The following is a 26,204-nucleotide window of genomic DNA, read 5'->3' as shown; positions in this document are numbered from 1 at the left end:
CTTAATCCTCATTTTAAATAAGACATGTTCTATTTGAACTTGGTGGCATGCTGCTTTTTAATCCTAAATTTAAATGAGCTGTGTTCTGTTTAAACTTAGGGACAAGTTTTCAGGCAGTGCAAGGCTTTGGATTTTGGAACTGCCTTTCCTTTCAGTCCCTTTCCAGCTCGTGGCTGTGTCACCTCTTATTGACAGAGCAGAGTCACTGTAACATTATTATTTTTCACATTTGAAGTGAAAAGGGGCAAAAGAGAGGCATTTCAACTCCAAACTTAACAGCAGCTCCTAAGTACTGCAGCACACATGCAGCCATCAGGTTATCACAGGACATGTGATACATGTCCCCATACAGAAAAATGAGTTTTCTTGGAGCTAGAGTAGCCCTTCTTCCTCACACAAAGTCTGCTGAACAGGACAGACTCAGGAAAACAACTTTTCTATTTTTCAGCTAGCACCTAATGGGGAAAATGTTGTATATCATCTTTCCACCTTTGGACTCTCCTTGGAATTTTCTACAGAGTGAAAAAACCTGAAAGCAGTGTGTTTCTTCTGGTTCATCATACCTGGAGTTTTACTGGGATAATAGAATAATATAAACCTTGCTGTGTTCAGTGCTTCCCTTCCCAAGCAAGGCTGTGATTTTATCAGTGAGGAAGAGCACAGCATTTGCAGGGTATGGATCCATGCGCACGCTGGCACTGAGCTGGGTTTGAACCTTGGCCTCCTACGACATCAATATCGCTTTCATTGATCTCTGGGTCACCCAGATGAGGACCAGAGTGAGTAAATATTTCACTCTTACAACAACTTCCATTCATCTGCTTATACTTCAGGCGTGGAAATCTGCTGACAGAGAATTCTTTAAGTGTTAGCCACAATTCTCAAAAGCAACTGGCCTTTTGGGAAAGCTGAGTCTTGTGTGCTGAGTTTGGAGCTCCTTGACAGGATGAGAATTTCAAAGGGCAGCTCTGCACACTCTGAAACTCTTGGGTTTTTCTTTTATCAGGCCAGATATTAAACAGGTTTGGTCATGGCAAAGCTGTTATAGATATAGAAAGCAGAATATAGAAACAAACAGCGCCCAGAAGGTGATCCATAAAGCATTACATTATCTGGCAGGGCAACTGTTCCTCTTATTTCCTTCAGAATTCCTCAACAAAACACTTCCATGGCTTTAAAGGAATTACACAGAATTAGTACAATTAATAAAGACCAGGTTTTCAAATGTATTTGAGCAACTCCAATTTCTCAGGTGCTTTGAAAATTCTTACTGTGTAAGACCTGTGTACTTATTTAGATCTTGAAATTGCTAAGAATCTTAGGAAATCTCTTTTGAGTGTTGCAGGACCTGCATTACTCCTCTGAACATCACAAAGATCACAAAGAGACCTACAAAAATAACGGATGTTTCCCAGGAAAAAAATTAAGCCCAAAAGCTACCTTTAAACAGAAAGTGTCCCTGGTGCAGAGGGTCAGGTTGGCACCCACAGAGTTAAACTGACTAAGTCTACAACAAAGGAAAAAATATTAGCATTGCTATCTGTGTAAACGACATTAGTAGCAAGACTGAATTATCTTCTGAATTATTTTATTCCAATTATATTTTGATATAATTCAAGGTCTAGTGATTTTTTTAATGTTTGCAGTCCCCCAGTTTAATACCAGAAAAGCAATCAGTCATTTGCTTCTCAGACACCAAGTGGCTGGAATAGTTTTTCCATCCATTTGGAAAATATACAATCTGTATTTGCCTTTAAGTATACATTAGATGACTACTGTAAGTGATTCATAATTGTTTTTAAATAGTTGAACTTATTTTAATATGTATTTGCAGTTATATAGTTATTTAAATGTTCATGTTATCAGCAGTTTTTTGTATTAACAAATTGTTCATTCATCTTTTGGTTTTCTAAAAAGGGTGAATAGGAAAAAGATTAAAATGTGCTTTATTAGAGCACATTTTATTATGTTGCTTATTAAAAATCTCCTCTGTAACAACTGGTACTATAAAAAGCAGAGAAGATACCTATAAAAATATTCAAAATTATCCATTTGGAAGCCCAACACTCCTTGTGTCTGGAAAGACAATACAGGGACCAGCTCAAGATCTAGGTTTTTTAGTTCAGTTTTCTGAGTGCTCCGAAGTTCCTCTTGATACAAGGGCACATTTGTTCTCCTAAAGGTATGAGTTTAAACCAGCTTAATTCAGCACTGAACAGTGCTCATTTCCAAGGGTTTGTGCTGCACATCCTGCCCTAAGTGCAGCTCTAAGCAATGGAAGGATTTCAGTGTCACCCAGAGAGCTCAGAACAGAGGCTCAGCCTAGAAAAACCCCATGTCAAGGCTCAGCCACCCAACTCAGCATGTTCCTGCTCCTGAGTTTCAGTAAAAGTGAAACTGCTGGGAAGGGAAATCCTAAACACAAACAAGACAATCTAACAAACATTTCTCATTCCTCAGGTCTGCATAACTATCCTCCAAGAGCAACCCTTTCATTGCCAAAACAATCTTTGATCCAAACTAAAATTAAAAAGCAACTCAAAATTACTATGCAATAAAAATGTTGAATTATTCCATTCTGGAATTGCTTAAATGTGTCCAAGCAGCAAATGGTCCAGGATAAGAGACAGCCTGGCTGCTCCAGTAGGTCCAGGCACCTGATCCCTATTGCTTCATGCAGTGAGTATTGGAAGAGACTCTGGAAAGAGCAGCCTGATGCAGACAGAATGGGATTTTGGGAAGGCCACACATTTTTTTTCTTACTGCTGTGAAGAAGCCCAAGCTCATTGACTCGCAGAAGCCTTCCACACTCTTATTTATTATCCTCAGCATTTGGAAATGGAAGTGGTTTTGTGGGATCAAACATAGGTCATTACTGCCTAACAGCCATTTGTTAGTCTATACAAACTGAATTTGGTACTTCCACGTCTGACTCCTAATGGATGTTTGCCATTATTATTTATCAGAGCAGCACACCTGACAACACTTTTAATGCCTTTCTCAGAAGAGAAATGAGGCCTGAATGGACCAAAGGAGGGAACTCTTTCAATCTGAGTGCTGGTTTCTCCAGCAAGGGCTGGAGGCCTCTCAGCCAGGCAATGGGGGAATGGGCCTCTGGTCTGCCAGCTTTGTAAGAAAAATTGTATAAACTTATCTTAACATATGAGGAGAAAGTGGGTAGGGCTGCACTGGGGGTCAGTCTGTACATTTATACAACACAACCCCCCTCTCCAGGTTCGTTTTCACAGTTGCCTTGACACCTGTCTACAGCTCTGCAATTATTCATTTTGCCTTGTGCCTTTCTTCATCCCCAGGAAATGTTTCCATCTGATCTCATATGCATACCCTTGATCTCCAAGCTGATTTCAGACATGACCTTCTGCAGAATTCCAGGGAATATGTGGGGATAAAGGCACCCCAAAGGGCACTCACATAAGCACCTCCAAACTGATAACCATCACTTGCAGTAGCAATTCGAGGTACCAATTATCCATTTTCTTGGTTCCTTTTTCCTCATGTACTTCAGTAATGGAGTTGGAAGAGAAGCTGGCTCCAGCAGACCCATGGTATATTAAAAATTCCTTCTATTTTGGACAGGTCAAAGTATGGCCCCCCAAGCCAGTAAAACACAGCCAAAGAGAAGAACTACACAACAAGCTGCAGAGTTCATTACTCTCACTACTTCAACTATTGACTAATTTTGATTAAAATCTACACCTAATTGTCTTTTAACATTTAGCAAGCATGCGTTTATCTAAATCTTACAAGATCAGATGACACTGGATATGATCATCTGAAGCATACTTTTATTTTCAGCTCATTTTTGAAGCTCCCATAATTTTGTAAAGAAGCAGTTTGGAACAGAGGGCCCTCTCAGGAATGTGTGCATAGGCCCCTGCCCATAAAATCTCCTTCCCTTCCAGGCTGAAGAGCTGACCAAACATGTGCCCTTCCCTGCTTCTCAGCACACAGTGGATAAGGAGCAAGCTGCTGGCTGAACACATGGGAATAACCCTGACCCAAACCAAAGTTTTTCTGCCTGGAAGCAGAACTGTGTGAACAGTCATATTTTTATTATTTTTTGCTCTGTGCCTGTTTTGGGAAAACAGGTATTTTTCTAAAGCTACAGAGTGCTAGGAGCCACTAGGAAAACAAAAATCAGAATACAGCAACAGCAAAACATTAAAATGGGGGAAGAATTCCCAAAATTAGGAATAAAGTCTGAAAAAAAGTTACAGTAAATTTTCTTTTGAAATGTGTAACATGGCAATTTAATTGAAGCATCTCTATTTAAAAATCTCCCCTTAAAGTCTGTTGGTATTTTAAATTTTGGCCAGCCTAAATTCTTCTCTTAGATGGAACTCCCTTGGACTGCAGCTTGAGCAGGACATTTCCACTTCTGGTAGTATTAACAGCACACTAATAAGGCAAAACTGCTCCTTTTATTGTGATGACTAAAATTCCTCTGTAGCCAACAGCCCAACAATACTGGCATGTGGCTTAGACATTTGTTGATTGAATACTGTATGTTGTCCTGGAGGCTTGAATACAAACAGGAAAAATTTTAGAAATATGTTGTTATCACAGCAAGTGAAAGGCTTGGTTAGGAAATGAAGTATTTAGTAAAAAAAAGGTTATTATGGGTCTGCCATCTATCAGGTTAAAAGTCTAAGCAAGGCATGCATTCTGTTTACACACAAATACATTATTGATTTCTAGCAGTTCATTCATTTGCATAAAAAATCTGTATCTAAATAGGATCTTCAGTTCTAAGCCATATGTACTAAGAGTTTGACAGACTAAATAGTATTTAAAAGCGTATTCCTTACATACGGCAAAATGGAAAATATTGAAGTTCTGCACCGCAGAAAACAGAAGATTTTTAACAATGCATAGGAAAACGCATCTGTTAGATTTTACCTGTTCTCGAGGCACCAGAGCTGCACACTTGAAATGCATCTCCTTTCAACAGCTTTGTAGATTTTGTATCATAATATCACTTCAGACATTTGTTTGAAGGCAAACAGCAACTCTGTTTTAGAAGCAAAGCCATTTAAATCCCATCCAGTCCCAGATTTTTGCATCCAATTCCTACTGTGATGCCTGCAAGTTTCCCTGGTACAGAACAAAACAATGCTGCTCTACAGACAGACATGTACAGAAAACTTTAGGAAAACGTTCTAAGGTAAACAAATGAGGTTAAAGAGAACAGCAATAGAGACACCCTCAAGATTTATTTATTCAAAACAATAGTTTATCATCTGTTCCTACTTCTGAGCCACATATGTGCACACTCCAGAGTGAGCAGAGGGGACGGCAAAACACAGTTGCTGCAGTTTGCTCTTGGCTTCAGGAGACCTCTGAAGTTTCCATCCTGGAGACAGCATAAACACAAAAATCACAGAGAGGTGCCAGGTTCAGAGCTGAGGTCTCCTCACTACTGACTTATTCTTGGCCCTTCCCCTCCTGGCTTTTATTAATCTGAGGATTCCTGAACTTAAGCTTTGAAACTTCATTTCAGTGAATGTAATGCAATTTCCCTCTTTCTCCTTTTGCTCTATCTCTTAAAATCTTTTGCAAATATTCTACAATATGCCAATATGCTACAAATATGACACCAAAATGAGGGGTGGCACAGCCAGCCTGCCTTTGGAATACACAGGGATCCTTGTGACACGGATCCTTGTGACAAAGTCTGTATCAGAGAGAGACAAAATAAACATTGCTGGGAACAGCACTGGGTAGGGACTCATTTTAAACTGGAATGAAGAAAGTTGCAAAAAAGAGGAGCTGAAATAAATTAAAAATGCAAAGTCATTGGGAGATCCCAGAGTGTGCAGCCTTTCTGAAATTAAACTACATTTGCAGACATCTGAAAAGTCTTAGCAAAATAAATGTCCCCCAGAACCTGGAAAAACTGTCCTTTGATAACCCAACTATGCCACCAGCAGCTCATTGCAAACAGCTGAAGAAGTGAGCTCCACTGCAGAAATGAAGCAGCTGTTTACCTGCAATGAAAGGCAAAGCTGTTGTTTTGATCTATGAGAGTGGCTGAGAAGAACAGATTGTGCTAGAGCTGGGATAAACCCTCAGCAAACTCACTCTCACTCACATCCCCGTGTCAGCTGAGCCCGAGCCACTCCAGTGGAATGGGAACGTACAAATGTGAGTGGCACCCAGATATTAGTCAGAATTCCACAGTCTCACTCTACCCTCCTAGGAGGAGAAAGAAACACTCACTACTCAGAAAGAAAGAAGCTGACCCCACTCAAGGACCTTCAGGTCCATCCCTGCAAGATTCCTCAAGCAAATCAAGAAAACCTTTATGGATACTTTAGCAGTATTGATCTAGAGATCAGCTGCCTTAGATAATAATGCTGTGACTGTACCAGAGCCAGACCTACACCCAGAGATTTGCAGTGAGAAAAAGACACAAGAGTTCATTCACACAGAGCCACTGTAAAGCTTGGATATGAAAGAATAAAATAAATCTAAAACTCTCACTCTAACCTTCCAGAAATAAATATTCAGAGGGTTCTTTGGCTTTCTATGCCACAAAACTATCATTAATTTCAAACATACCATTCTGTTCAGTGCCACTTAAGCCCCCACTACTGACAAGCCTAGTATTATTTCAAATATTTAAACACTGGGATTTTTAAACAAATCCATTGAATTTCACTGGAATTTGGGCACTCATATTCTTTAATCTGCTTTCAATGTATCAGTCATAGCTCCTTAATATTTAAACATTTTCTGTCATTTATTAACTCCTGAAATACTTAGATATAAGAGAGAAAAAAAAAAAGAGATAAAGAACAAGCCCATCCAGCAGGTTTTAGATGACCACACAGGCCAGTGTGTAAGAGCAAGCACACGAGTTCCTGTTTAGGACTGATCATATTATCGACTTTGGAAGGATTTACAGGTCTCAGCTGCTCGTGTTTCTGTACCACACTACATTACATTTATGTGTACCATTGCCCTCTACAGGATGGAATTCGGGATTTATCTAAGTGTTACAGTTATTTTGCTTTCTAGGAGCTCACAAAGCAGCACGTATTTAATTCCAGAAGTGGAAGACTGTAATTTTATCACAGAAGGTTCTAGATTTCAGATCAGATAAAATATTCTGTGATATGAAGAACCAACCATGAATGGAGAGTACTGTGTACACTGTGTACTGATCAGCTGCACCAGTAAGTACAAAATCACATTCAGAATCATCCCTTCAAAGCACAAATGTGATTGTAAATATAAACACAGAAAGCACCTTTACCTCCCAATAATGGCTTTTTTTCTATTATCAGTATTTTATACAGCACATGTGCAATAAACACTCTTGAATATCTAGATTATTTAAAAATATCTTACATTGGAAAAATATGAAATGTGAAAAGCATTTAAAATAGACAAGAAAAACCCTGCAAATTCTGCTCTAGCATTCTGAGAGCACAGTTCTATCATTTTATTTCACCGTTATTTGCATTTACAAAACCACAGCAGCAGTTCTGTTACAGAAAAAGAAGATGGTTAACTTTTACATGATATTACTTACATAATAAGCCTGTATTTTCACTGAAAATCTGGCCTCTGGGCACACTTAGAATACTGGAAAAGGTTCATGATGTAAACAAAACCCGAGCTATGTTTATAAGTACGAATGGACACTGAATGAGATCTCAGTAGAGCAAGTGAGAAATTTGGGGACTAATTTAGAAAAGGGCAAAATTCTCATGGAATTCCCATCTGAAATTTCAGTCTTCACAAAGTATTTATCTGTGAACTTTAAAGTGCACAAAAATGAGTTTCAGCAGAAACACCGAGATCATCTCAATTTCCGTCATTATCAGAGCTCTCACATCTCCAGTTTCATGTAATTTTCAGATTTCAAATTAAATCAAGAGATTTTTATAAAGACAGACCAAGAGGCCACTGCTTCAGATTAGTTGTTAACAAGGTTCCCTTCATTTAGAAATTAAACTTCATTGTGTAAATCTCATGCATAAAAAAAAATTTGAACGGATACAGGTAGGCCTTCTAAAACAGGATGAGAAATCCTTATCAAGGCTTTTACCTGTGTCAGTTGTAAATAGAACTTTTAAAATCATTATTCATCTTCCTTTTTGTTAATTACAGAAAAGGAAAAATATTCTTTATGGAAAGAAAAGTTCTTTTAAAAAGACATTTAGAAAAGCATTGAACAAGACATTAATAACAAACTGAAAGGATAAGCAGAATGGAAGTCTGAAAAATTCTATATTTGTATTATACAGGCATTGTTTTCATTCTTGGCACCTTATTTTTCATGTACATAAAGAGAGCACAAGCTACAGCAGGGTGAGACAAAGATCAATGCTGAATGTATTACTTGGCATTGGTCAGACTCAGTTTAATAAGAAAAGAATTGATCCATTAAGCTAAACCTAATTCTTGGCCGAAAATGGTTGAAATCTCTTCTTTATACTGCTAGCTTCATAAAGACCTATAATATTCAGAAGAAACAACTCAGAGTTGAGTTTAATAAGATTAAATGTATTGCAAATATACTTAACAAGAATCTATCAAGTTGTTAATGATTACTATTAATATCAAACAATTTTTGTATAGAATTTTTTATTAGAGTGGTTGTAAAATATAACCATGTGAAATACAATATAAAAAGGGGTTTAGGTAATTTGTAACAGCTACAGTTGCTGAACCAAAACCTTAACCTATAAGATATAGTAATTTATTTTATCAATCCAGTTTCTCATACAAGTGCAATTCAATTTGTAAAGTATTTAAGTGCCAGTCATTAACACTGTATAGCAAAGTGCAGAAGGACAGCATCTACTATATGTGATTGTGTTATTCTGTGTGAAGAGACTGCAAAATAAATTACTTTTCCTGTCAGCAAGGCTGGAGCCCTATTGTTAAAACAACTTCAAATTTCTATGAACTGCTCGACAAAGCCCCGTTCCGTAGCTCCGACAGCTAAAAGCAGCCTTGGTGCTGTGGGGACGCCCTGTGCTGCCAAAGGGACACAGTGGCAGCCACTCCTCCCCTGGAAAGCAGGGGTGCAGCAGCAGAGCCACCCCAAAGCCTCTGGGAGGGTCTGTCCTGCAGCACGGCTGGGATGCGCCAGCCAGGAGAATCCCCACCTTGGGAATACATAAAGGAAAAAGAGCAGGAATTCTGCAGCTTCACCTAGCACTTCAGCAGAAGAGGACAGACCTGGAATTTATTCAGCAGTGGTTACAATCCAGTTACAGTTTTAATTAAGATGACAATGTGGCAAAAGTATAGACACACAAAAATCAAACCTCTGAATTCAGCAAAGAGAATTACTGAAAGAGCGGGTAAGAGTGGATGGAAAACAGCACTGGAGGAAAAGACAGGGAAGGAAATGGAAAGTACTGAAAGTCAATTATTATGTGCCCAAAGGTGAGATGTGCTGTCTGGCATCAGAACCTTCTGTGGTAAAATATATATTGAGAATGAAGTGAAAAAATGAAAGAAAATTAATTTATGAAAAAGGCATATTTAAGGTGCAAAAATAAAGACAGGGAAGACAACTAGAAAGATTATAGCATGGAATTAAGAGACTGACACACTGATAAAGAAAGCAAAAGGGGAAAATGAAAGGAAAAGTTCACATAAGGCAAGGAAATTGTAAATAAAGATTTTTTTTCTTTTCAAGCACATAAAGAGCATAAGGTCACTGAGAGAAACAGAAGCACACCTATGAAATGGCAAATGGCAGTTTGCTAACAGGAAAGAGAGACTGCTTAAAAATGAACTCTCTATTTTATTGTACATAAAACAAGGTTGGGACTGATGACAGGACCAGACATAAATTTCCTGGGGGAGGAAGAATAAACACCAAAGAAAATCAGTACCACACCAGAACAGCTCATCAAGAAATTAGAAAGTCTGAAGGTTGACATAACTCCAGGAATAGACAGAATTAATGCAGAGCTCAGAAAGATATGTCAGAAGAGATAGAGAAATCATTAGCAGATATATTTAACACCTGGTCAGAATATGAACTGGACTCAGGAGAGGTTAGTGATAACCACTATCTAGAAAAATACAAACCCCAGACTTCACAACCATGTCAGACTCTTGAAACATCATTATTTCAGGAAACAATACCGTTAGGAGTTTGTACAGCTGCAAGAGAAACTGCTGGCACAGCTCACCAAAGGGATATCAAGCTTAAAGATGCCCTCAGCACTTTTAGAAGAAGAATTACAAGTTACTGATCACAATGGAAGATATGGGCACAGATTCCACACTCTCTAGAAAAGCTTCTGCTACATTAATACACAGAAAACTCATCTACAAGGTCCGGAAGTGTGGGAACTCTCAGTAAGATGATAGGTTATGTTACAAAGAGAAAAACTGCTCAGTTCATCAATGAAAATAAACAGGATGAAATTCAGACTGACTGAAGTAAACTCAGAGAGCCTGAAATCCTGGCAGAGCAGAAGTGTAGACAGATTCATTCAGTGTAGACAAATTTATGATAATAAAAGTAACAGCAAATATCAAGCAAAGGGGCTCTACCCTTGGAAGGTGTTCAGATCTCTCACATTGATGTACTTCATTAATTTCAAATTTTTCATTAGCAGTCCTTGTGACACAGAAATTTCCACAAGAAGTTAAAGCTAATACAGAATCTAAAAATAGGTTAAAAATTTAAAAAAAGCTTTCTAAAATTCAAATTTCCAAGAACTGTATCTCTCATCAGCCTGTTAATTTACTCAATTTCAGCAGATGCTTCTAAGATCCCTCTCCAGACTTTGAAAATCTTGACGAGCTGAGATAGCAGCATTTCATCTGCAAATTCTGTTCAAAGTTCACCCGATTTTAAACAACGAGATTGAATAACACAAGCCCTAATCCAGTTCAACCAGTGCCATCATTGGTAGAAACCTCAGCTTTATCACTTTACCGCAATTCTTGGAGAGTCTTGAACATTCCAGCAGATTAGAGCTTAGATGGATTCTATTTTTCTTTTAAATAATAAATGTTGAATTATAAAAATCACAAACTACTTGCAATGGAATGCTATTTTAAACCAGGCACATTTTTTAACTTCCAATTTTCCAGCACAGTTGCTGGTTTTAAAGGGAAGTTATATTCAATGATTACCAACATATTAGCTGCATGCAGTGGAATGGGGCAGTAATTGCTACAGAAGTGAGAAACTGACAGTTAAAATGGAAATGTAGCATGAGCAAAAGAAAAGGGAAGATGATTCCTAAATTTCACCAGTCCTAGAACAGAGTCCCTTTTACAGAGCAGGTGGGCAGGGAACATCTTCAGAACAAAATGGGGTGAGTGAAAAAAACACATATTTAATCCAGATATAGTTACTGTCAATCTAGAAAACAATCTTTTCAACTAAACATTAGTTTACCTAACTCCAAGCCTTGATATATAAATTCTCTTAAACCTGTGAGATGCTGTGTTTTGTTTTTAATCTCCATTTTGGTTTTTCTACTGTCTACTTTATACATTCCTCCCTAATCAGCCACAGCTGCCATTGGCCTCAAGGCAGGATGTCATTCAGTGCTATTACAAGTATTGCTTTGAAGCAGAAGGATGAAGATGGAATTCATACCTGTTTGGTTGTTAATGCTTAAAGAGGTTTGCCATAAATTCCTTTAGAAAAGCAAAAGCTAGATGTACAAAATTTAAAAAATACTAAAAAATATAAAATGCGTGACATTCAAAAGTACTCAGTTGGCCTAATTCTGTTACAAGTTTGACTTCAACAGATGCAGAGTTAGGCCAGCACTGAGCACAGGAAAAATCACTCCATACAGCATGAACTCTGTTCAATGCAGGTTTATTTTTTCTATTACTTAACAGCTTGCAAAAGGAGCACATTGACAACTCTCTGTTTCTCCACACAGCACATCTCATCATGAACCAGTGCAGCACCAGCTTCTTGTTGCAATTAAAGAATCTCACACCTACTCTCTAGAAGTGAGCAGACTTTTCTCCATGCCTGTCCAGCCAGAGGAGAAAGTCACCAAGATGAATATGGAGAATGGGGAGTTTTGTGATGAACACCTTTCAAGCAGACTGATCACATAAGACATGGCATGGCCAGCTGACAGTCACAGCTTTTAACCAGGACTGAGATGGAATGAAATGAAATTATATCACTAGTTTCTGGAAAACTTTTTGTAACCAGTGCCAAATTCTCAGAGTGAGACAGGGATTGAAAATCTTCAGGGAGAAAAAACAAAACACAGTAAGAAAACACATAGAGACCCCTAATTATGACATCTGTGATTTCTGTCATGCCTATGATGTTTCACTTATTGTAGTTTTTATGGGCTGATTTAGTCCTAATAGGGGGAAAACCAAAAGGAGAACCCCAAATCCAGTAGTTATCACCCACCCTTTGTCTTCTCAAACAAAGCTGTTAAAGCATACCAGAAAAAGGTCCTGGGAAGTATCACTGTGACAGAACATGTCTTTGCAGTGTATAGGAGGTGCAGGAGGGGGATAGGGGAAGTTGTTAGTTAAAAGGACCAAATGAGGGAAAAAGGAAAAGAGAGAAATTATGGTAGAGCTAATAATATGCCTGTTATACAGTGAATGCTCTTGCATTTACCCCATTTGAAATGTGGTACATGTTATTGTCTATTTTGCTTTTTAATTTTCAGCATGGTCTCCTTCAGTGGTGCTCGTGTTGAACTCAGGAGTTCCTTGTTTCAAATTGTAGTGGAAACCTCATTTTGAACAATTTAGTTAGGCAATGAAGGAAAGCTGGAGGTAGTCAGGCAGCAGAAGTTTCTGCTATACCTTAGCATGCTGTCCTGATTATAGGGCTATTATAGTTTGCTGTTCATAGAAATCAAGGAATTTATGAATCATTAAAAGGGGCAGGCGATAGAGAAGCTATTATAATAGCACTCCGAAATATTACAGGAACTATCACAAAAGCTACAGTGTTAATACCATTGACTTAATATAAATGTATTTGTGAAATTATGTGATAGCTGAGGATGTGGAAATGCCAAATTTTCAGCCTCAAACCAGTCACTGGCACGTGCACATTTTTTATGTATGGCTACATTCATACAAAACTGGTTTAGGGGTATAAAACATGCACCAGAGGTCATTAAAAGTGCATAGTGATTGTGTAAAGACCCTGGGCTGAAGCTTGTGAAAACACAGGCTTGGGAATATTAACAGAATTTATAATAAGTTCCTCATTTCCTTATCTTTTGCTCAGAATTGCCCAGTGTATTGAAGTAAATCAAGTGCCAGACACACCAGCCCCTAATGACACCAGTGGCCAATTCCATGCACTCTCCAGCTCTGAGAACAAGAATTCCTACTCAATTTTTTTCATTCAACAATGCATCCACAGAAAAACAGTCATTTTTCTTTGAGTGTGTAAACACACAAGCATTTTTCTTTGAGTGTGTAAACACCACATATTCAAAAGACAGGATAGAAGCATTTGGGGAAAATCCTTATTTTGGTTGTGTGAAGACCTAATTTTTAAAAGCCTGACTTTTTGAACTTCAAATGTGTCTCCTGGAAACCTGAGCAACTGGTACTTAACATGCACTACTACCACCAAAGGCTTCTATGTTTGTATTGATATTATTATTTTAGATGCATAAACAAAAAGCTACTAAGACCAAACTCAGAACTATTCAAAAATATTTAAGTACTATAATTTCAGGAAGTTATTCAGCTGGGTTTTAAAAATGGACATCCTTTGAACAAAAGCAGTAGATATTGAACAAGATTTAAGACCTTTCTTACATGTAAATAGAATCTGTTGTATCGTAAAATTTGCTGATTTTTTTTTCCTGGTCTTTCTTACACCTGTAATTTTAATTGACTGTTTAATTGAATCAATGGGGCAGAACCAGAGGTATTCTGCTCTGCTGCTATAGGAAGTTTTAGCCACGGTCATTTTGTCTCATAGAACACTTCCTGCTCACCTCATCCCTCTGCTCGGTATTTTCCCAACATCCTTTAAAACAAAGGATCCAGACTCCATGCAAGAGAAACCAGATGAAGTGCACTAACTAGAGCCCAATTCCCCTTTCTCCTCTTTGAACTGGAGAGGCCTGGCAGTTCAGTGAGGGGGTCAGGTTTGCAGGCCATTAGCACAGCCGGGAGCGCCCACAGCACCTCCCCACACTGCTCTCACTTGTTAGAGCTGCAGCCAAGCCCTCCTTGCTTTGATGGCCACTGAAACTCACCAAGTTCAACTCTCAGAACACATTTAAGACAGAAGGAAAATAAGTATCAGTTTGCACCATATTTTCTTGACTAATGCATGGGGGAAAACAGGCAAAATTCCTCAGTTCTGTGTTACCTACATTACCTCCATCCTAGGGCAGCTTGGGAAGGTCCTTTAGTTTCTGCAAGCCCCAATCCATCCACCTGCAATTCAGGCCTTCTTGCCTTACTGTGCTGTAGAAGAGGCACAGCCACTTCAATATTATATTCACAGATTCTTCAACTTAACAAGGTATAAAGGACCAAGAAAAAAAGTATTTAAAGGCTGCTCATCCATGTCTCAAAGTGTTGCTCTGCAGCATCAAATGCAAAACATTGGCCTGTATAGAAAAGACACTGGTGGCACTCGGACCCTAAAGAACAGCAAAAAAACTGTGGGAAGTGTGTGGAAGGAGGTGCTCTCTACCTGAGAGGAGTCATTGAGTCCCTGACAAATCCCCAGTAACAGTAAGCTGTAGTTTTACTCTTCATCCTAATAGCTGGGATAGAGGAATTTATACATATAAGTTTTCACAATGTTTTGTCTCAGAAATATTTATCATTCTAAGAGGCAATAGATGACATTCCATAATGCTACCTCTTACTGTAGTTAACACTGCAGGGAAGAAATCTGTCTCTGTCCTCAAGTTCCATTATAATAAAAAAAGCAATAAAAGAAAACTAACAAGTGCATATAAAGTAAATAACTATTTCTGACAAATATATATTTGTCATCATAGCTGCCAAGTGATGTAATCACTTGCTCCTCCATCACAATTGAGGATCACCACAAACCAGTAATAGTAACAGTTTATTTTTATATAGCACATCACATTTTAATCTGAAAGCTCTCTGCAGAACAAGGGCAAGGTGATGAGGGACACAGCCAAAACCTGTCCTGTGGCAACCTACAAAAGAGAGTCAGGAATCCAGTGCAAAAAACTGCCCAAATCTGAGATTTCAGTCTGTCTGGGTAATCTGTTCCAGCATTTGACCACCCCCCCATGACAAATTCTTCCTAAAACGTAATCAGAGTTTTCCCTATTTCCCTATTTTCCCATGCCCACTGCTTCTTCCCTTTTCACTGAGCACCTCCGAGGAAAGTCTGATCTGTCTCCTTAAAATGACACATCGTCTCCCATCACATACAGGAAGACAGAAATAAAGTCCCACTTCAGCCTCAAATGTAATTTTTCAAGAACATTCCAAAATACCACGTGAGACAGCTTACTCTACTAAATTTATGTATCTCTGAAGGAGAAAGTGTTGTATCAATCCAACTGGGATTTTAACTTTTCCTAGAAACACTTCAGATAGGATTACTCATTGATAATTGATGAATTTAAATTACTTCTGACAATTAACAAAATTACAAGTGCAAAGTCCTGCTTATTGGCAAATAAAATGTACTGGAATCTGCCTGCCTTCTTCATGTAATATTCCCTGTGCTGAGTCCCCAGTGGGATTTTTCACAATAAAACAAGTTGGTTTGTGCCCAAAATGCATGTGATAATAAAGCTTTCCCTTATAAAGCTTATATTGTGCAACACATCTTGTTTATTTGTGTAAACTTATATTGTGCACTTGTGGATGGCTCCAACCAGAGGTCAGAATTCTTCGAGAACTGCCACAGTTCCATGAAAACAAAATCTTTCCTTAGCAGTAAAACATCCCAGGACTCCTGGCAGGTGCTGTGCCTGCAAGGATGGATGCCTTGCAAATCCAAAGGGCTGGGAGAAGGGAAAGCTCTCAACATTCACCTGGTGAAAACTGCAGCTCCACAAAACCTTCAAAGAATGTGAGTAACTCACAGGCACAGGGCACACGTGGAAAAGATGACAGCTCCTGTACATTAGCTCAAGTGGAAAGCTTGGAAGTGCTACAAATCCAGCAAACGTTGATGTGTGGATGTTTTAATGGAAAACAGAGTAGGAAAATGACACAGCAACTGACCTTGACAGTTTTGCAAGAGATAGTGCTTCCATGAAGAGCATTGGTTATTCCCACTGAGTGCCACAGGGCTGTCCAACAGGAGACAGAGGTCCCCTAATTTTTTATTTTTCAAATGCAAGTATTTGTTGTGAAGAATGCAAGACTGAAGTTGCTTTTAAATGTAAACCACTTAAATATGGTTCCTACATAACCTGAAGCTATTGCTCAGGTTTTTAGTTCTCTAATCCCACACATTCTTTGTTTTCATTTGCAGGTTTCAAAGACTGACCAGTCAGGTAACGCAATTTATCAGTTTTACACAGATAAAAAGCACCATGGAAGAGATAAGAATTAGACTCCTGCTATTAAATCATTCCTTCTATCACCTTTGCAATTTTAACAAAGGATTGATACTGATATTGACTTTCTGTTTGGCCTTTAACCAAATAGCCAAATGTGTGCACTTGTGTCAGTAACAGCATCTGGGAGGATCTACAGCAAAAAATTGCAGAAGTGTGTCTTGTTGAGGATTTTCTTTCCTGTGAAACTCAGTTTTCACATATTTCACTTTACAAAATGTCTTCTTTATTTCTAACCGGATATTTCTTTACCCAATTTGATGCTGTAATGCTCATTGTGAAGGAAAGACAAAACCTTCAGCCCTCTACCTGGTGCTTTCAGTCAAAATGTGTGACCAGCAATTGAACACCCTTCAAACCCTCGTTAAAAAGTACCTGCATATTTCATCACGTTTATGGCAAGGCTTAAATGGGGCTCCCAACAGCTCAGATTCTCTTAACTCCAATGTTTTAATGAAACCAACAGTGGGGATCAAAGGTTTCTCTCATACTCTGTTTCCTTACTAAATGCATAAGGTCCGGCTGAGCTAAATGTCACATTCTGACTTGCTTGATTTAGCCCTGCTATTTAGTAGTAATTATGGACAGAAGTCTCATTTAGGTGTATTGATCCAGTCTTTAACATGAGGAATAAATTCAGCAGCTGAGCTATGGAAAACACTGGATGAATTCTCAATTCATGGCTCTCCACAAAGAACAAAGGAGCAGCAAGGCATTTGCTGTAGCACCAATTCTCACACATCTATGTCTGGAGTTAAACACACTAAAAAAGCTTCTCCTCGGGGAGAGGCCACAGCACGAGCAACAAAAAACCTGTGGGCCATCAATAAAGCCATGGAAGAGGAAGGTTCCAATCCTGCTTCCATGGAAGGCAGGATCCCAATTCAGGAAAGCATTTAATCATATGTTTCGGTCCATCAGAATTCATGAGAGTCCTTAAGTATGTGCTTATTTTTAAAAGATGCTTAAGTGCCATTGATTTCAAGTACATGTGTAAGTGCTGTCCTCAATATAAATGATTTCTGAAACCGGGGTTGATGGGAGTTTTATCACTGATTTTAATAAGAGCAGAACAGGAACTGAAGAATTTAAGAATCCTGAATGCTTATCCAAATTGAATGTCTACAGGACAATAAGGAAAGTATAATCATGGAATGTTGCATATTTATATTTCTGCTACCTAAGTAAAGAAATTCTGAAATTAATGAAAAATCCTAAGCTCCTCATGCTAACAAAAGATATTTACTGTGAAGGGATAAGAACTTCCCTATCTCTGCATCACCCTAAATTTTTAACTTGACACATATTTTCGTATTTTAGAGATTTGTGGAGGGTTTTTTAAAAGACTAACAATACAATTTTCCAGTTAAATATACTTTTTTTAAGTTATAAAAAAATCCATAATATAATTCTATGGGAGTTACCATAATAGACTGTAACAGCTGCTATGGTCTATTGTGTAAATAAGTAATTACAGAATTTACAGACTATCATGTAAATATGTAATTATGGACTTTTTAAAATGTGCATTATTTCCTCGATAGTCTATCGTTTAAATACGTAATTATGGACTTTAAAACATGTATTATTTACTCAGACTGCAACAGCTCCTTGGGACAGAGCTGTTCTGGCCTATTGGGTAAACATGTAATTACAGAAATTTTAAAAGTATGTATTATTTATTTGCCAGTGCTGCTGTCAATACATCATGGCAGCCATTTGGAAGTTGGTATCATATAGTCAATATTCCGTCAAGTTTTCATTAATCACTTGAGGTAATTCTCCACATGTTCTGGTCTGCTCCAAGGGAAGAAACACTCCCAAGTATGTACTTCTGGTGTGGTTTAATCCCAGAGGAATCTGGTTTTGGTTCTGGGAGATCACTGCACAAGAATCCCAGTTGGGGAAGTAGGCCTGACCCCTGCAAACACTGTTCCTCATCCCAGTTAAAGCATCAAGGCAGGAACAGCCACAGAGCACAATCCATGGTGCCACTTCCATCCCGATTTTCATGCACCTTAAGCAAGAGAAAGGATGGAGCAAACAGTTGTGCAATTTATGAAGTGTGGCATTTTTGTAATATACAGAACTATGAATTCCAGAAATGCTTCCAATGACAAGAAAATATTCTTCAAAGTGGTGGGAGAAACTTATTAAGGGGGTTTCACTCATCCAAGATGGAACTTCAAAGACATTATTATTCTGAAAAAGGGGTAATTACCATTACCATTAAATATTTATGTTTCTAAATTACCCATAGGCCCCAATCAAAGATGAATTCTAGGTACTCTGCAAACATTTATGAATATCCCAACCTCAAAGACTTCACAATTTAAGAAATATTTTCGAATATATTATGCTCTATAGAATGCTTTTTAGAAGCAAAATGAATGTGGTCTTAGGCCAAAATGTATGCACTGAGTTTATGATCTGCTGTGTCTGCATCTATTTACCAATAATTCTAACATTTAGGCATGATTTCCCTAATAGACCACAGCAAAAAGCAGAACCAGAATAACTTATTCTTGTAAATATATAGGACAGTTATGTAGCATGGGACTGTGTTACACTACAAACAATTCTATCCTTACATTGGAAATAGGAGTGGAATTGTCATTTACCTAAAATTATCTCCTCACCTAGAAAAGAAGAGAGAAGATAAAACTCAGAAAGAAAAATATATTCTAAAGATAAGGAATATTGCCATAGTAAGAAAGATTTATTATTCATTTTTACTGATGGCACTTTCCCCATGGTCTCCAAGCCTTGCGTAATAATAAAGCTCTAAGAACTGAAACTAAATAAAAAACAGTAAGAGTACTGAAAAAGCCAAAATAATTCCCATCCTGATGAAAGATGGCAGAGCACTGGCTGGAGTTAGACTGAGTCCAGCAGTCAGCTCAATCTTTGGGATGGATCTGCACTAACCAGTGCAAGGCTGGAACGTGACCTCTGAGGAGCAGGGGAAGAACTGGGATTGCCTAGGCCTGAGAGGGGATGACTGCCAGGGACACAGTGAAGTTCTCCAGACATTTGAGAAGACAGAGAAGAGTGAACAGACTCCTTTTATGTCCAATTTAGATAGAACAAGTGGTAATGAAATTCAATATGCCAGGGGAGATTTAGGTCAATGGGCTACCCAGAAGACTGCAAAATCTTTGTGGTTTCTAAAAATGGAGTGAACAAACTTCTACCAATAATGACAAAGTTATCCTGCCTTTGAGAAAGGAAGACAGATTCTCCACATCCTTTCCTGGCTGGTTTCTACAAGGCTTTTTGCTCCAGAACTGACCACAAGCTGGAGACTCAGGCTAATGCCTAAAAAAAAATCAATGAAACCCACTGAAATTTTAACAGGAAAGAAGTTAAAAAGAAAAGGAAGAAAAAAAAGCAAAACATATAAATACATAGATCTTTGATACACTCTAAATAACAAGATCCTATTTCATATTAGTTCTCCTGAACAAAAATGTCCTGCCCCCTACCCAGAGTCTGGCAGCCCATACTCAAAGACAGCTGGAGAAAGGGCAAGACTGCACCAGGTTGTTTTGAACTGTGAGAAATGGGTGTGTGGGAAGACACTTGCTTATCTCCATATAGGTACCATAAACATTTATGTTGTTTTCAGCTTTAAAAAGATCACAGTTTATTTCAGAAGAGCAGAAAAAAATAGTTTCATCCCAATCTATTGTTCACTTAGCGAGAGAAAAAAGCTGGCAAGAAAATGTACAGGAGAAAGGAACAACAGCCTGAACAAGTGATAAATGTGGGCGTTGCCACAATGAGAACCAATAATCCACATCTGGAGCACAGAAGCTGTGAAATCTCCAGCCATGACGAGGACTTTCAGCTCTCTGTGGTGAGTTCCACTGACCATGGATTTTCTGTAATAACAAGCCTGGCTTTCTAACACTAGTTGGAAATTGCTGTTCTCAGGGCAATTTACCACGTGTTTAAAGCAAGTAAGTTTCATAGGAAGAGTCTCTGCAGGCTTGGAACCGAACGCTGGGATTTCCTTCCAGAACCTGGGAATCTGCCACAGTCCTGGCTCTTCTGAGCTGTTTATTCTGGAGCTCAGCCTGCATTTGCAAGGTCATGTCGGATACTACTCGTCACACTGTGTTGCCTATGCGTGAAATCCTCATTTTTTGCAAACCTCACAAATATATATTCATGTCATAGCACCTTAATGTCCAGGGATGGTTGGAGCATGCCAAAGCAAGGGGGGCTGCTCCACACGCTCTGCCTTAGTGTGGTAAAACAAGGCCAAGTGGGAAGTTGTCAGCTGGAGACTGGAAATCTTATGGGAAGGTTTCTGGAACTAGGTGGAGAGGAAAATACAGATCTTGCCTTGTGTGTTTGCAATTAGTTATGTGTGAAGTAGAGCCGCCAAAATGGGAAGCAGTGTCCATTTTGTAGCAGTAATTATTATTGTGAAGCCATTTTCAAGGTGGGATTATGGGCACTAAACCGCTGGGACTGGCTGTGCTGCCCATGCGTTAAATCCTCATTTTGTGCAGACTTAATGAAAAAGATAGTTTTCTGTAATATGTTCTGTCTTGTCAGTTGCTCCTACACAGCAGTATTGGGATGCTTTCTTTGTGCTTAATACATGCAGTGATAATTTTTTCACGTGCTCTTTCTGTAAACGTTCCACCGCAAAACATTCTGTTAAACCGGAATTAAGGTTGTAAATATGCATTAATAAGTTAGAGCAAATTCTGTACTAATTGCCTGCCCACACAACCTCACTGCCATAGATGGAGAAAATGCTGCTGAAGAACATTGCAAGCTGGTTTCTCATTCCAGAAAGGTTATTCTACCTCCACATACAGGGGTCTGTCAGAGAATCAAATCCTGTGCTGAAATTTATAAGAAACACACTCCTGAGTATCAGGCATGCAAAGTTGCACTCCCACTTTACAAACATAAAGGACAGGACTGCAAAAGCACTTGTCAGTGGCCTCAATCTGCTCCCCTTGGAGTAAATGGCATTTTCACCACTGGCAGTAGAACTAAGCCAGTAATCCCTCCTTTTGGAAACCCTGTCCTGGGAGACGTGAATTAAACAAATCCTATTCTTTGTGATTCGAATTAAACAAAACAGTTTGGGTTTCTTTTGTTCCCTCGGCTATAACGTCTTTGTACAGTCTCATCAGCCTTTCACCTACAGTTACATCACAGGATGAACCACAAAGCAGAGTGATTCCAAATTTACTTTCTGTTCCAGCCACATGAAATATATTCTACTATAAAATTCTCTGCTAATTCCTTCAGGAATCAGTCAGTATTATTTTGCCTGTTAACTCTGACAGATCTGTCCATTCCCATGGCTGAAAATTAATTTTTTTCTTCTGTTTCATAAGATCATATTTTATCGTCAACATATTAGGAGGGAGAACAGTATCAGAGAACATGCAAATCAGATAATAATTACCAGAAAATTAAATAACAGTAATTAATAATGATACCTTTCTCTGTATGATAATACAAAAATTCACAATGGTGTTATGAAGCTTGGTTTATTCCTACCTGTAATTTACTTTGAGGTCTTAGAATAAAAGGTGCTTAGAATTGAAAAATATCATTATTAGCATAAAAATGAGGTATGTTCTATTTATTTTGTGTATTAATTTAGAAGAATATATTATTACACAACTTTATACTGTAAGCACAAGGTCACACAGGATATGACTTGTCACACTGTGTTGCCTATGCATGAAATCCTCATTTTGTGCAGAGCTCTGAAATATATATTCATGTCAGAATATCTTACTGTCCAGCGACAGCCCCAGAGTTTCATTCTATTACATACTCGGGAAACAGATTCAGCATCATTTGAGAGGTCTCTTCTTCTCTCAATACCTGAATGAACTCTCATTAATCAAAAACCTACAAACACTCACCATGAGAGAGCCAGCCCCAGTAATGCTCTCCTCAGCCTGAGACATGATGATATCCATTCCACCAGCATTGTTTTATCATTTTGCTGTGACTATCATGGTCAAACAGCCAAAACAGAGCATTGATTTTACAGTTACTAGAAAACAGAACCTAACTTCACAATAAATGAATGAAATTGTTTCTAGGGATGGAATTTCTCTGGCACTGCCACTGTTCCACACACTGCTCAGACCTCAAGACAGATAATGTATCCTTCTCCAGACTTCCAGTCTGCCTAGGAGCACACTGGAAGTTCAAGCTCTGCTTACACTGAGCACACCAATGGTTGCAGTTTGATAAACAGGAGTTCCTGCAGAACTCTGTTAACCACCTACCTATCAAATCATCATTGTTTTGCCCAGCTTTAAATGTTTTTCTCATCTAAACACATTCCTACTGCAAAAACAGAAACAAAATTATTTCAGTGCTATGTCTCAGGGCAGCCTTTTTTTTTTTGTTTCTTTTTTTAGTATCCATAAAATTGAGATTTTGGAACAGTTTTAAGTGGGACACCTTGCTCAACGAAATTCTTAAATCTAAGGCAATGTCAGTTTTCACGAAGAAGAGAAATATTACCTTGGTCTTCAATAGCACAGTAGAAAGCAAAAGCAGTTTAGAGACGAGAGCAGATCACCAGTGTAGCCTCCAGACCAGAGCAGCAGGTTTGACATGATACTCAAGCAAATAGCCAGAACAGAACTGCAATTAACAGTTAACAGGCCACTTAAATTAAGAGCTTTCCTTGAGAAAACAGCCTCAGACCTTAAGAGATTCTAGGAAGTAAAGTGACAAAAAATGGATGTGCATGGGGAATTTCCTCACCAGGCCTTTTATCCTCATTGTGTACAAACCCAGAAAAGCCTGGCCGAAATGTCGATGTAGGGGAATGTAGCTGCACAGAGGAGGGAATAATGAGAGGAAAGGAAACAAGAGATTTTGAGTAATGACTTTCTAAGCAATGGAAACATAATGATGTCTCCACTGATGTCTCCAGAGCCAAAATTTTGCATGGCTTGACATTTGGTTCTAACCTGTCTTTCGTACTCTTGTCATGCAATGTGTCACCACAACATCTGGTAATGCAAGACAGACATCAAAGGTCTGTAGCCAGCCACAGCCCTCGGTCAGGCCCCTGCCCCTCCCTTGGTGGCCCTAGACTTGGCAAAGGGATGGATACACACACTGAGAACCAAAGCCACAGCCCCAGGATAAACACACCCAGCCAGGGCACCTCCCCTCATTCCTGTTTCATTCGATGTTTCAGAGCACCACCACCACAATGCTGACATGAGCACAGGCTTCTCACTGTCACACAACACACTACAGTAAAACCCACTCCCACAGATGAGCAGGAAAAGTGAATGTCTCAAACTCCCTGTCCCAAACCCTTTTTCACTTACACTGTTTCATAACTCTACAGTATAAATCATTTTTCTTTCATTCATGAATTTGACCTCCACAAACTTTTGAAGTCAAACAGTTCAAAGAGTCAATAAAGACTTATCTTTGCTACTTTTCTCAATCTCACACAGCTCAATGCACTCTGAATTTGGGACATGTAGGAGCACAGCCTCAGAAATATTTGCAGGTTCAGCACTGTGACAGAAAAAGCCTGGAACCAGCCAAGTATCCTCCCCAGCTCCAACATCCTGCTACCTCAGTAGTCATTTTGCCAATCCTGCTGCAGAGCCCTGGAAGCAATGCATGCGTCTCCCAGACATGCCAATATAGGGATAAGTGCGGTGCAGCAGGACTGCAGGGCTCCCAGCCGGTGCATTTGGGTCACAAAACCAGGGGGAGGCCACTGCCCCTCAGCCACATCCAGGAGGGCAGAGGTGCCAAATTAGTTTTACAGCTTTCTAGCACTGAGATGTGTCTGGGGCCGGGGGACTTTTTGATGGACACATGGGAGCAACACTTGCAGCCTGCTTGAAAGGGTCATTTCCACATTTCACAGCAGTGGCCTATGGGGGAGGCAGTGTCAGATCAGCAGTCTGGGGGCTGGAGTTGGCAGGGGGAGGGACCCAGGCGCCTTTCTGGCACTTTCGGGGGGTGAGAGGGTAGGACGTGGAACACAGTTCTGAGCAGCACCAAAAGCTAAACCCGTTTGTTATTGAGGGACGTCGGGAGCAAGAGGGTTTTGGGGGATAAAATGTTAGGAGTGCAGATGTTTTAGGGCAAGATCGGGGTTGGTGCTGTTCGGACAGCGAGCGAGCGAGGGAGATTGAAACAAAAGCATTGGGGGTAAGGATGTTTGGAAGCAAGGGCAAGGAGCACTGAAGGTGAGGGTGTTGGAGGCGATGGCATTTGGGGGATAAGAGCATTTGCAGAGTAAAAACATTTCGGGGAGAGGGCATTTGGGTCAAGGGTATTTGGCAGCCGGCACGTTCGGGGGTGAGAGCGTTTTGGGGAGAGGGGTTCTACGCTGCTGCCAGCTCCCCGCCGCCTCCGCCGGTGCCCACGCTCGCTCTGCGCTGCGCCTCTCGGACACCGGGAGAAGGAGCCTCATCAAGCCGCCCCCGCCACCGTCCGCGCGTCTCCCCCCGCTGCCCATTCCGGGGCCTCTCGCTCCCCAGGAGCGGAGCCCCGCGATGGTGCGGGCGCGGCGGCGGAGCCCCCCCCGTGCCCGGGCGGGCAGTTCTGTGCGCCCGGCGGGGCACGGCGGCGGCGGCGGGCGGGGGGCGGCCGCGGGGGCGGAGCCGCCAGTCAGCGCCGGGCGCCGTGACCCCGGGGCGGGGACGGGCACGGGGACAGAGACGGGCACGGGGACAGGCGGCCCCCGGCCGGCGCGGCGGCGAGCGCAGCCCGTGTCCCCCCCGCGACACAGACACACACTCACAGACACACAGACACACACACACGCATCGGGCGGGGGAGCCGCTCGCCCCCGCCCCAGCGCCCGCCCGGGTCCGGCCGCCGCAAGCTCCGCACTTACCCGGGCCGCGGCGAGGTGTCGGAGGGCGGGCTCCGGCGAGCCGCGACTGCGGGGGGCCGGGGGGGGCCGCTTGGGTTTGGGGGGGGTTCCGTAATCCAAGAGGCTTTGGGCTGCCAAATGTAAACACTCCGCCATGATTTCTTTGTTTAGATAATTGAACCTGCCTCCCTCTCCCTCGCCGACTCTCGCTCGCTTTTATTTATTTATTTCCCCCCCTCCCGTCATCATCATCATCATCATTATGGCTTGTGTGGGGTGTTTTTCTTTTCTTTTTTTTTCCTTTTTTTTTTTTTAAGGGTGGTTATTTACTAGCTGCATTTATCAATTGCTGGTTTTACAAATATTTATATATATATATATTTATATTTATATATATCCCTATGGGAGGGCGGTGAGAGACATGAAGGACAGGAAGTTGTTCCCGCAGGTTTGGGGGCTGAGGTTGTTCCTCCTCCCTTGGCTGCTGGGGCCGGTGGGGCCGGGGGCAGCGGCCGCATCACCTCCCGCAGCGCCCGGCGCTCCCAGGAAAAAGGCAGCGCTTCCAAAGGCATCGCCCGCTCCAGCGGGAAGGATCCTGTGTGCAAGGGGGACACGGGTGGAAACTTCCAGCCTTAAGTTTTTTGCATTTCCTCAAAATTCAAGCTCGACAGGAAAAGCGTGCATATTCTTGTTATCTGTTCTTCTTCCTATTATTATTATGCGGGAAATCCCTGTCGGGAAATAGGGGTTTATTATAGGAGCTGTACAGGAAGTGTCAGCATGACAGGTTCCACCTGCAGCCCTCCTTT

The 26,204-nt window shown here is 40.4% G+C and overlaps 1 long non-coding RNA gene across 1 annotated transcript in view; it reads right to left on the bottom strand.

Annotated features, from left to right (window-relative positions):
• LOC135446160 (uncharacterized) overlaps nucleotides 1–25,476 on the bottom strand; it is a 434,639-nt gene extending 409,163 nt beyond the window's left edge. Inside the window, exon 1 of the long non-coding RNA XR_010439680.1 lies at nucleotides 25,417–25,476. This is a non-coding gene — a long non-coding RNA (uncharacterized LOC135446160). The remainder of the gene's footprint in view (nucleotides 1–25,416) is intronic.
• Between the last annotated feature and the right edge of the window lie 728 nt (nucleotides 25,477–26,204).

This window comes from Zonotrichia leucophrys, chromosome 3 (genome assembly GCF_028769735.1).
Source record: "Zonotrichia leucophrys gambelii isolate GWCS_2022_RI chromosome 3, RI_Zleu_2.0, whole genome shotgun sequence".
Classification (NCBI taxonomy): domain Eukaryota; kingdom Metazoa; phylum Chordata; class Aves; order Passeriformes; family Passerellidae; genus Zonotrichia; species Zonotrichia leucophrys.
Note: the sequence above shows the minus strand (reverse complement) of the source record. Positions and strands in the feature narration are given on the sequence as shown.